Raw genomic sequence first — 12,265 nt, forward strand, 5'->3', positions numbered from 1 at the left:
GCACAAAAACATCTGGGAAGTAAAGCAAGTGAAGCCGACTGGAGATGTAAACCTCTGCCAAGACTGTGTAAGAAAGGTGCAGTGAGGGATCGGAGTGGAGGTCTCCTTCCCTCTTCCTGGCCTCCAGCTTGGAGACTGGGGGGAAAAAACCCAACAACAGAGAAACCCTATTGCTGCACATGGGGAAATTGGCTGTATGTATAGACATGCATTAAGTCTGGTCTTGCCCAGTGCCCCTTTTGGGGAAGGAGAGTGGGTGGAGCTGCCGTGTGATCTGAGAGCACGTGAACCTGCAGAGCATTCAGTCTGCTTCTGGAGTCTGCAGAAGTCAGAGAAGTCCTCTCTAGAGACAGGAACAAGGGGACTTTGTGAGGATCAGACAGAGAAACAGTAAGACTGGGAGAGTGTGAAGACTTAGAAACAGAAGGAAGACCCTTTCCTCACTGGCTGAGGAATAGCACCAGAGGTCTTAAGGAAAGCAAAGATACTGGGCAAATGCAGCCCCTCTGGCCCCATCAGCTTCTAATGCCCAGGTGTAGGGTCGACTGTGAGGTCAGTGCTGTCCCTCTAGCTTCTTCTGGGCCTCTTATCCCAGCAGAAACAGACACCTGGCCAGTGCACAGCGGCACCTCCGCTTCCTGGAGGTCACAGCACCCCCAGACTTCTTCTGTGGTCCTTCCACCCAGGCTGTTCTCTGGGTCCCCGCTGCTCCTGCTGTCTGCAGTCTCTCCTCCTCCTGGGCCCCGTAGGTGCTCCCAAACCTCACACGTGATGCTGGCCATGCTCCTTAGCACCCTCTTCCTACTCGTTCTCCTGTGTTCATCTCGTTTCTGCAGCATCGGCCTGCAAACATCCGTGAGTGAATATAAACCTATTAATAAACATTTCTGAGGAATTATCTTCAGTATGTTTCTAAACCATATGCAAAAATATATATGTAAATGTAAAATATATGAAATATTATAAACATGTAAAACAAAATATGCATTAAAGTATATATAAGAAAATATTAGAATATAAAAAATGGAGGAGGTGGAAGCATTATTAAAATAAATGTTTTCTTCCCACAACTCTGTCTATTCCCTCGGCCAAACCTGGAGGTGCACCTGTGTTTTTTGGAGACCCCTGCTGGCCAGGAGCTGCATCATGGCTTCCCTCACCTCCCGACTGGCTCCACCTTACTGATATCCAGGGACCCCAATACCCAGGGTCAAACTTGCTTGAGAATCTTTAGCTGAAAGGACTGATTTTCTGGCTTCCCCTCAGTACCAGAGGTCGGGGATAAATAAATACCTCAATAACCTCACACTGCCTCTGCTTGCTTCTCTGATCAAGGAGGCATTCTGTCAAATTCCTGCTCATTTCAGAGCAGATCTGGGAGTCGGCATGCCTCTCACTGGTGACACCCCCAGAGGTAGTAAGTCCTTGTGAACTGGGAGGGCCTGGGTCTCTGAGATATTTGAGGATATTGAAAATGAGGAGGAAGTCAGGAAGTTCTATTGCAAATGAGTCATGGGCTTTCGTCAAATGTACATGCAATTAAATTTATGTGTAGGCCAAAACAAATTATGAAATGTTTCACCAGAGTTTGAGAGCAAAGGTTAGACATGACTCCTAAGTCATGGAAAAATACCACTCAAATTAGTACCAAATTCCTGAAAATATTGTTTATCTTGATGCTTAGTTTCCTCATCTGTTGATTTGCAAATAATAACCTCATTAGATCCTGCAGGCTTCTCACTCAGATAATTCAGTGATAATGTATTTAGCCAAAGGAAATAGCCGTTTGTTCCACAGTTAAACAGCTGTGAAAGTTTTTTGGTGGACATATCACAGGGGACAAGCCTTTTGCCACACCCACATGAGCTCATTTTGGAACCGTGGACCCAGCTGCAGCCGGTGCACAGCTGTTGGGCATTCCCCGGTGGCGTGACGGCCATGGCACATTCAGGTCTCTCTGAACTCTATGCATTTGCCCACATCCCTTCGGTCATCCCCACCTTCCACAGCATCTCCCTTAGGAACGGGCTGGGCAGGCCCTCCCTTCCAGCCTTCCCTTCACCACTCTCTCTTGAATACTCCAATTCATTTTTAGGTATTTGTATAAAAAGAGGCCTACCCCCGCCCCCATTTTGGTAGGATTAATGTCTTAATACTTTAAAAGCATAACTGTGGGCAGGAAATGGGGAGGTTGTAGTTGGATGGCAGTCCAATCACAGTTAGGGATACATTTGTGTTTTGAGTCAGGAAATAAATGTGCAGTGATGTCACAGGTGCTTCTTGAATTATGGCTTGATTCTTCCACAGGTATCGTGTTTCCATTGGCAGGGAAAAAGGTTGTTTGGAGATGTCGTTTGCCTTCACTCTGTATTATATTCTCTGGGAGTTTTCTGTTTTGCTTTCCTTAATACTAGAATCTCAACTTCAGGAAAATAGTATACAGAATTGTGCATTTTGTCTTTTGACTGGGCTGAGAAAAATCTTATATTCAGGCCCTGAGTTAGTACTTTGTTCTTCGCCTTGAAAAAGTGAATGAATAATCAACTTAGTGCTTTGGAATCGTCTTTTAAACATACAGATATATTGCTCTGAATTGGAATATATCCATATCTCTATCTGCATATGTATTTCTCAAATACTTATTGACTGCCTCCTCTCTCTCTCTAGCATGTTCCAGAGGTTGAAGGTAATAGTGTTGAACAAAACAAATGCCTTTCATATGGAGCTTATTGTTATTTGGGAGAGGGGTAGGACACAAAATAGTAAATAAATGAATAAGATTATTTCAAATATTAAGGCAAAGAGAAAAATAAAGCAGATGTGTTCATCATGGTGCCAGCATGAAACAGGGAATACTTAAATAATAATTTGATCTAGGAGACTGTTCTGCATGGCATGGGCCCAGCTCCCACTCAGAGATGCACAGGACCCACGCCCACGGATAGGTTCTCCCGTGGGGAATCAGGTCTGCAATGTGTCTAGGCCGCTTTGAGTCTTACTTTTTGCTAAAACTCCCTCACCCTGAATTGAGGACATTTACTGCAAAGTAACTTCCTACAATCCATGCTAAACCTTCCAAGGATGAGTGTAACCAGTTCAACCACTTTTGCCTTTTCATTTGCAAATATCCCTCTTCTGTGATGTGATTAGCAGCCTTGGCTCCTTTGTTTTCTGTAAAAGGTAACCACCTAAAGTGAACCTGTGCATAGCAAATAAGGACCATCATGTAATATGCTGAGAAACTCAATAAAGGCCAGTCACGGCAAGGGCCAAGGCTTTTGCCCCCCTTGAGAGAAAAGCCATGCTGTCCCTTTTCCCCTGCCAGACTCAGTAGTCCGTGTGGATGTCTCATTTCATCCATAATGACGTGGACACTGTGGTCCGGTGTCTGCATCAATTTGAGAACAGTTTAATCAAGGTCTATTTACAAGGATATGGGCAGGGACAGGGTAAGGAGACCTTATGAATTAGTGCAGTACCTGGAAGCTGATAGCAGAGCACACCCTGAAATGGAGGACCCAGTTACCCCAAAGACAGAGAGGCTCCGTGGAGAGGGCAGCTGTCCAGGGGCCCTGACCTGCAGTGGGGTCTCAGCCAGCTCTTGTGCCCCTGCAGGAAGGAACTAGGGAAGGAGGTTGCCAGCCTCATAGGCTCCCCGTAGGCCTGACCCCATCAAAAGTCACATGGAGAAGGAGCCACATGATGTAACTTGTATGTGTCAGTTTTCTAGGACAGAGAGCCAGTGGGAGAGAGGTGGACTCTGTCGATATAGAGGCCTAGGGTGGTGTGTGTGTGGGGGGATGGGGATATCCAGAGGGAAATGGAACATAATATGTGGGGTACACAATGGGTGGTGGTCTAAGATGTCATATTGCTTCTGCCACAAGTGTGCCTACGGTTTATTCAAGGTGTTCAAAAATAAGTTTATGAAAAGACAACTAGAAAAATAAAACTGGTTATAGGTGATAAAACTGTTATATACCGTAATGCTTATATTTGAGAACAGGAAGTGATTGTTTTTACTTTGGAAGATGAGGGATCATTTCACGGAGCCAGTGCAAATGGAATTGAGCTTAAGGAATGGATAGATTGTTACTATTTGGGAAAGAAGAAGGAAATATTCCAGGACTATAAAATACCATTGGCCAAAATGCACAGGTGGAACACATTTTAGGAACAATTTGACTAAAGTGGGTGAATGATTCTACAGTCCTTTTAGACTCATAGACTTGCAATGAATATAAACCTCCCCCCTTCTAAACTCCCACTCAGTGCAGAAATCACATCTGTAGGAACTGGCTAGCTTCCTTTCTTCTTCCCTCTCTGCTGCTCTTCCCCCTCCTCCTTACCTCTGTGCCTTTCAACAAGCATTTACTGAGTATCTACAATGCACACGGTTGCAATAAGCAAGCAATGAGATTTCTCCCTAATCAGTTAGGGAGTTTAGTTTCCATCTCATAATCCAGAGGGTCTCTCAGGGATTGAACAAGATGGTGACACTGAGAGCTAACACCAAACACTTTGTATGCCCGACACTGCTTATTCAAGAAGACTTGGTCTGTGTTATGAAGAATGCATTAGAGACTTAGGAGAAAGGGTTACTGAAATGATCTTCTGTGTTTTGCCCTACAAAGGTACACTTGACTGTTTTAAAAGATGTGCTCATTTGCTGAAATAGTAAATTGATTGGATAACTTAGTGCATATTAAGTGTGCCTAAGATTTTAATTTTGCAGAAATTACAAGAGGAAGATTTTCTTAGCGGGAGACCTGTAGAGATTGAGTTTGGGTCCAAAGTGATTTCCTTCTGCTCCATGGGAACATCTCCTTCTCATTCTCCTTTCTGGGATTCCAGACCTCAGCTCAGCAGCAACCCAGGCAGGTTAAGGCTTCTACTGGATGGCAGGAAATTGAGAGAAGCAGCCAGACTGAGGGGCGGGGGTACCTTGGGAGGCCCAGTTCCAGGAGAGGCTGAGGTCTCAGGGGGCTGAGTGTTGGTTCCGCTCCAGAGTAGCTGGGAAATCTGACTTTGCACTGTGCCCTAAGAGATATGGTTCCTTAGAGGCTTGCAGTGGTTTCTCTTCATTTCCTATGTTGACAAGACGGGATTCATTTGGAAAAAGAGAGCTTCGTGGTGATTCACAGTTAGCTAGTGTGTGTGTGTGTGTGTGTGTGTGTGTGTGTGTGCACATGCGCTCGTGCACTTTAAGCTCTTTAGGAACTGAATTTCCCTTATAACTTTCAAGCATTTTCTTTTGAACTTCAGGCTAGTTTAAATAAATAAATTAGTATAAAAATAATGATGGCTGACATTAGCAAAGGGCAGTATATTTTATTTTCCCTGCACACTGTATATGAATTATAGATTGGTCACCTATGAAAGTTTTTCCTCAAGAACTATTAACCTTCTTGGGTGCTAGTCATAATTAAATTCATTCATTAAATGTAGCTCAGACACCATCATAATATTTAAATTGAAGTAATCACTGGGCAGCAAATGAGATGCTATTAATGTGATTTGAAAATGATGTAGCTAAATGTATTTCACACAGGAAAGAAGTATTTTAAATTTGCATTTCTACCATGCATAACTGGAAATCCAGGGTTTGGAAAAGTTAGTGTTAAGGTGATACTAAGGTTAACTTTCTCACTTTTTAAGTTGTTTTCCAAGGTTAATTCCGTATCAAATGCATACAGAATTGACAGATACTCTTGAGCAGAGTTCTAGGGACTGCCCATGACACAGGTGGTCTGAAGGTGAGGGATGGGCTGCATTTGGGGGTTGGGAGCGGCAGGCAGAGTTCAGGTTCAGAAACTCTAGCCTTTGGAAGGAGGTGGGGGAAAGAAGGGGTCAGAAAGAGGAGAAAAGGCAGGATGTAATAATGGGAATGCGTGGAGACAGGCTTTTGCCCTGTCCCACCACCCGAAAAGGGTTCCCCTGGTGACTGCTACTGTGGAGTGTGGGCACCTCTATGTCTCTAGGGACTGCTTTGCAAGCATTGGAACAGTGGCCTTCCAGATTCTGGAGAGAGGAAGTGCTGTAGAGAAGACCAGGGGTGGGGGTGGGGGTGGAAAAGAGATTGAAGTGTGTGCAGAAGATCTCGCGGATGCAGTGGGGATGTCAGAGTGTGTGTTCTCAGCCTCTGATGGAAAGTTACCAGGACCATTTTTTGTGACTAACTGCATGATATGCTCTAAAGCATGTGGAAGAGCAGAGCGTCCCTGACTTTTAAGTTCCTAAGTTCTTGTCAACAAGAAGGAGAGAAAGGTTTTCTAAGTATATTCCATCTGGAATGCTTTCTCCGTGCTGGAGTCATCTGGAGTGGAGTTACCACCACGCACCTGCAGAGCCTCTGAGTTTTTCTCCTGGAGAAGTAGATTGGCAGTGACATAAAAAAAGGAAACCATAGTAGCCTTTTTGCAGCAAACTAACAGAGACCAGACACAAGACTGTTGTTGAACCAGAAATTAAGATAGATATGATTCAGCCTCTTAAAGTCGGATCTGTAATAAGTGAGCAAGTTCCCATGATGGGGAGGGAGGAAAAAGAACCCTTAATTCTAAGCAAAAGACCCTGTGGGCCCAGAATTTGGGCATTTGAGTGTGTACCCTGTCTTCTCCCACATTGCCCTAAAGGGGGGTTTTCTGCCACCATTTATTCTCTGGCTCATGGCAGACCCCAGTAAGTGTGGGACAGCCTCAGACTGCCAAGGACTTGGGAAGTGTGGGCACCTCCATGCTTCTGGCAGGGTTTGATAGCCAGCTGTGTTCGTGAGGGAGCGGATTTGGGGAGCTGGCATCATTCTTCCCTAGTGAGAAATGCAGACCCCAGAGGAGGGGAAGATTGGAACCTGATGCTGACTGCTTCCTTTCCAAGAGAGACACTTAGATCCTAGCTCCAAAATTTGTTAGAAGAAACTTTGGTGAATGCAGTCATGTGCAGCCGGGAAATTGGTAATGTCGCCAACACACTAGCAGAAGAAGAAAGGAGGATGGGATCTGTGCTGCAAGTCAGAAGAGATTCGCTCGCCACAAGCAAATATAACTCATGATCCTTCTGAGAGAAGAGTATGTAATAGATTTGTCAGGAGTCCAGAAAGTTTCCTTGCAGTGAGATGTAATGAGATAAAGACGTTTAATCAATAACATTCCTGTATGGAGTTGGCTCTCACAAGAAAAACATTAAGGGCGATCATTTGCACTTCCGGCCACAACAAAGTGGTCCCCTCACCATAAACAACTCTAAAACCAGACAGAATAGATGAAACAACTGTTCTCAGGTGTTAGCCAATAGGCAGAGTAGGACTGAGATTCTCAAGCAAAGAGAAACACGTGAGATGAACCCCTTATTGGCCCTGTCTCAGGGCACATCTGTCATTGTGGAGAAGCGAGGAGGAGCCAGAGACAAGCAGCCGTCTTGCTGAACTAAGAGGTAATGGTTGGGTCTTGGGGGCTGCTAAGGCTTTGTGGGTAGCATGCTGGAGGAGATAGACTTGCTCAGAGGGGACCCACAAATCTGTGTGGGTGCTTACACCAGATCTGTGGCCCTGGCCTGGGCCGCGCACATGCCGGCCAAGGCTGTGCAGTGTAGCAGGGAGCACTAGCTGTGGGGATGAGAGGTGACGACCCAGAGGACCGAGTTTCTCCAGCGCTAAGAGATACTGGAGGTTTATCACAGAGGTGCGGGGACCTTGCTGAATAGTTTGGACATTCTTTTGACATCACAGAAATTTCACACCCTGGGAATAAGAACCATGCCTTCAAGTAAGGGCCACACCCTAAGCACAGAAAACACCACCTCTTGAAAGGAAAACAGCATAATTCAGGCCCTTTACAACGTGTCACACACCATACCCAGTGCGCAGTAAAAATTTTTTCCAAACATGTAAAGAGGCAGGAAAATGTGAGTCAGAAAAAAGTAGACCTCAAGATGAACCAGAGGTTAGGTTTCGTAGACAGGGATTTTAAAATAGCCATTATAAATATGTTCAAGGACTTAAAAGAAGGGAGGTTTGAATGAGGGAACATATGGGGGATGTCAGTAAAAAAATAGAAACTATAAAAATGATCTAAATGGAAAATCTAGAAATGAAAAGGACGCTATCTGAAATAAAAAGTGCAATCTGAGGAATGGAAAGAAAAATGATTTTTTCTAAAAAATGAACAGAGCCTTAGTGACGTGTCAGATAGTAGACAGGGTGTTCTTATGGAAAATAATACAGTAATTAATAAATAATACAAGAATGAACTCTGTATTCACATCCTCACAACTGTAAACCTACTTTTGCCCTACCCTGAAGTGTATTACACACATAACCAGAGTCCCTGGGAAGAAGGGAATGAATGGGGCGATACAAAACATGTGTATTTGAAAAATAGGTCTAACAGTCCTCAGATTTGGAGAAAAACATCAATTTACATATCTAAGAACATCAGCTAATCCCAAGCATGGTAAATAAAAGGTGAAATATACTTAGATACATCATCATTTAACTGCCCAAAACTAAAGATAAGGAGAATACCATGAAAGAAGCCAGAGAGGGGAAGGGAAGAAGAGTTCAAAGATAAACTATATCAATAATAAACATAAGAAAGTTGGTGCGGCTTTGTCTTCTCAGGTGAAGTAAACAAAAACTATTACCACAGATCAAGAGGGATGTTTCATAATGATGGAAGGACAATTAATCCTGAAGACATAATCATTCTAAATGTAATGCATCTAATAACAGAGTTGCAAAATCTGACAGAACTAAAGGGAGAAATAGTAAAATATACAAGCTGGAGATTTTAGTAGCCCTTCTGAGTAATTGATGGGTTAAGCAGATTCAAAAGCATGTAGATTTCAACAGCTCTCTTCCCCACTTGGCATTTATAGAACCCTATATCCAGCAATTGCAAAGCACACATTGTTTTCTAGTATCATGGAATGTTCAATATTAGAGGTCATATGCTGGCTCATAGAAAAGTGTTTGCACATTTAAGAACTTGAAACCATAGAGACCATGTTCTCTGGCAACAGTGAAATTAAGTTGGAAATCATATCAATAGAATTTCTAGAAAAAAAACACAAATATTTGAACATTAAGTGATTCTCTAAATAATCTATATGTACATGAAGATATTGAAAAGGAAATTAGAAAATATTTTGAACTGAATGATAATAAAAATATAGCATTAAAATTTGTGGGATGCAGTTAAAGCAGTTATAGAGGGAAATGTATTGCTTTACATATTTCTATCATAAAAGAACAAAGTTCAAGATAGAGCAAATCAGTAAATAGAAGGAAGGAATTATAAAGAGAAAAACAAAATTCCATAAAGTAGAACATAAATATTAGATAAAATTACCATGTGAAAGTTTCTTTGAAAATATTAACAAAATTGATTGGCCCCTGATGAGAATAATCAAGAAAAAAATTTAAAAAAAATTATCAATAGTAAGAAAGAAAATGAGGATATTACTGCAGATTCTATATATGCTAAAAAGATTATTATACAAAACTTTATGTCAATAAATCTGATAGTTTATATGACATGAAAAATAACCAAATTTATAAAACTGACACTAAAAGAAGCAAAAGTCTCAGTAGCTCTAGATCCACTCAAGAAATAGAATTTGCAATAACTACCCACCCCTGTCCCTCAAAATGAAAAAGCTCCAGGCTCAGAAGGCATTATGGGTGAATTTCGTCAGGCATACCAGAAATTAATGTCAATCATACATAAACTAAATAGAGGGTGTGGGAATGTTTTACAACTCATGTTATAAGGGCTGGGATAATCCTGACTTAAAACCTGATCAAGACATAAGTAAACAAAGTTATTATGAGTATATTTAATAAATATAGATTTAAAATTCCTCAACAAAACAGTAGAAAATCAAATCTAATAATATATGAGAGGTTAATAAAGCCAAATAGGGTGTCTCCCAGGAGCACAGGGTTGCTCAGACTTGAAAATCAATGTAAATTAGCCACATTGACAGAATAGAAGGAAAACCTTATATAATCACCTCAATACATTCAGAAAACATATTTGACAAAATTCAGCACTTTTTCAAGATTTTAAAAAAATCAAGCCTGTTTTCAACAAACTGGATATAGGACTTGATAAAGGACATCTGCAATAAAGTTATAACTAACTTCATGCTTGACAAGAGATGTGATTTTTTTCTCCTAAGATGAGGAAAAAGCAAGAATGCTTATTTTCATCACTTTTATTTATTTATTTACTTAAAAGATTTTATCTTTATTTATTTTTAGAGAGAGGAGAAGGGAGGGAGAAAGATAGGGAGAGCAACATCAACGTGTGGTTGCCTCTCGTGTGCCCCCTACTGGAGACCTGGCCTGCAACCCAGGCATGTGCCCTGACTGGGAAACGAACTGGTGACCCTTGGTTTGCAGGCCTGCACTCATCCACATCAGCCAGGACTCATCACATTTATTTAGTATTGTACATGATTGTCTTTAACAGAACAGTAAGGCAAGTTAAAAAAAAACAAAAAATTGAAAAGGATGAAGTAAAACAGCCTTTATTCATAGGTTACATGATTGTTAAACTCTAATAAATGTATAATAATTAATTAATAATCAGATTAGCAAGATCATTGGATACAAAATCTATATACAGAAAGCAAGTATTTTCCTGTTTTTGCAATAAAAATAGTCAATGAAATTTTTAAAACTCAACTTTTAAATATTATCAAAATTAATATACCTAGAAATAAATTTAATAAAAATGCATAGGTCCTTTAAAAACTACAAAACTTTGCAGAGAGAAAATAAAGATCTAAATATGTAGACCTATAATATTCATAGACTAGTATAGTTAACACTTTAAGATGTCCTTTCTTCTCAGATTGAACTACGGTTTTATCAGAGCCCCAATCAAGATTCCAACAGACGTGTTTGACAAGTTGCAAATTGATTCTAAAGTCTGCATAGAAGTATAAAGGATCTAGAATAGCCAAACATTTTTAGAAGACAAAATTGAGAGACTTGCTCTAACTGATTCAAGACCTTGTATAAAGCCATATTAATCAAGAAAGTGCACTATTGCCATAAAGAAGGACAAATCAGTGGGACAGAATTAGAATTTAGAAAGCTATCCTTATAATTGGTTTTCAACAAAGTTATCAGGGCAGTTCAATGGTGAAAAAAAAGTCCTTTCAACAAATCACTGTGGAATAATTGGATATCCATAAGGGGAAAACTTGGCCACAATCTCACAGCATACACAAAAAATCAGTTTGAAGTTGCTCATAGCCTGAAATGTAAAAGTGAACACTTTCAAACTTCTAGAAGGAAACACAGAAGAGTATCTTTGCACTCTTGAGGTAGGAAAAGATTTTGGAGTGACAACCCAAAAAAGCCCAAACCATAAAACAATAACAAAAAAGTCTGATAAAATTGAACTTCATAAAAATCAAAAAGTTCTGTTCATTAGAAAATACCATTAAGAAAATGAAAAGGTAAGATGCATATTGGGAGAGTATATTTGCTATCTTGTAATAATCACTAATAAAATATTAAACAAGTCTATAAAAGACAGGCAGAATACTTGAGTAGACGCTTGACAGAAAAAAAGAGAGATGTAGGAATGTCCAATAAATCTACAAAAAGTGTGTGTGGGCTCAATACAGGATTCGCCCAGCACCTGAGACAAGGGCTGAACGCCGGGGGCCCCTGGCCAGAAGGAATGTGTGTTGTTCTGGGAATGGATTGTAACTCCCTCCTTATCTCTTTCTGGGAGCCGTTTCTTGTCCTGTGACTGCTTCTTGACCTTTTCCTTCTGCACGTACACACTGATGTAATGTAGCTCCAGGCCACACGTAGGTTTGTGCTACCTGGACCTGAGCTGCCTTTGTCTGGGGCCCCTTAAAACAACCTCAGACTGGAGGAGGTGCAGTCTCTCTCGCACCGACCCACATGGGTCAGTCCTCCAGGTGGTTTTTTTCTGAATATCATGACTACTTGAGCTCCTCCCTGGTTTGGGGCCCCTGTGCTACAGTGTGCAACGTGTCAACGTAAGAAAGGTCCAAACCTGTAAGAATTTTTATGAGTTTATTTGAGCCAAACTGCTGACAATTGCTGGGAAGCAAAATCTCAATGGATTGAGAAAATATTCTGGAAAATGGCAGTTTTACAGCTCACTATATACATCAGAATCAACAGGGAAGATGTAGGGGGGTTACAGGAAATACACTGGTGATAGGTTAGGGAGGTGAGAGAAAGAAAAGCAGGGAAATCTCTCGGACTGGATAAAAA

General features: G+C 41.3%; 1 protein-coding gene across 1 annotated transcript in view; it reads left to right on the plus strand.

Annotated features, from left to right (window-relative positions):
* The window catches only part of DCHS2 (dachsous cadherin-related 2), a 183,063-nt gene that overhangs the window by 60,282 nt on the left and 110,516 nt on the right, over window positions 1–12,265 (plus strand). The gene's annotated exons all lie outside the window — the stretch shown is intronic.

Source organism: Phyllostomus hastatus, unplaced genomic scaffold (genome assembly GCF_019186645.2).
Source record: "Phyllostomus hastatus isolate PE091 unplaced genomic scaffold, TTU_PhHast_1.1 phas_contig_159, whole genome shotgun sequence".
Classification (NCBI taxonomy): Eukaryota; Metazoa; Chordata; class Mammalia; order Chiroptera; family Phyllostomidae; genus Phyllostomus; species Phyllostomus hastatus.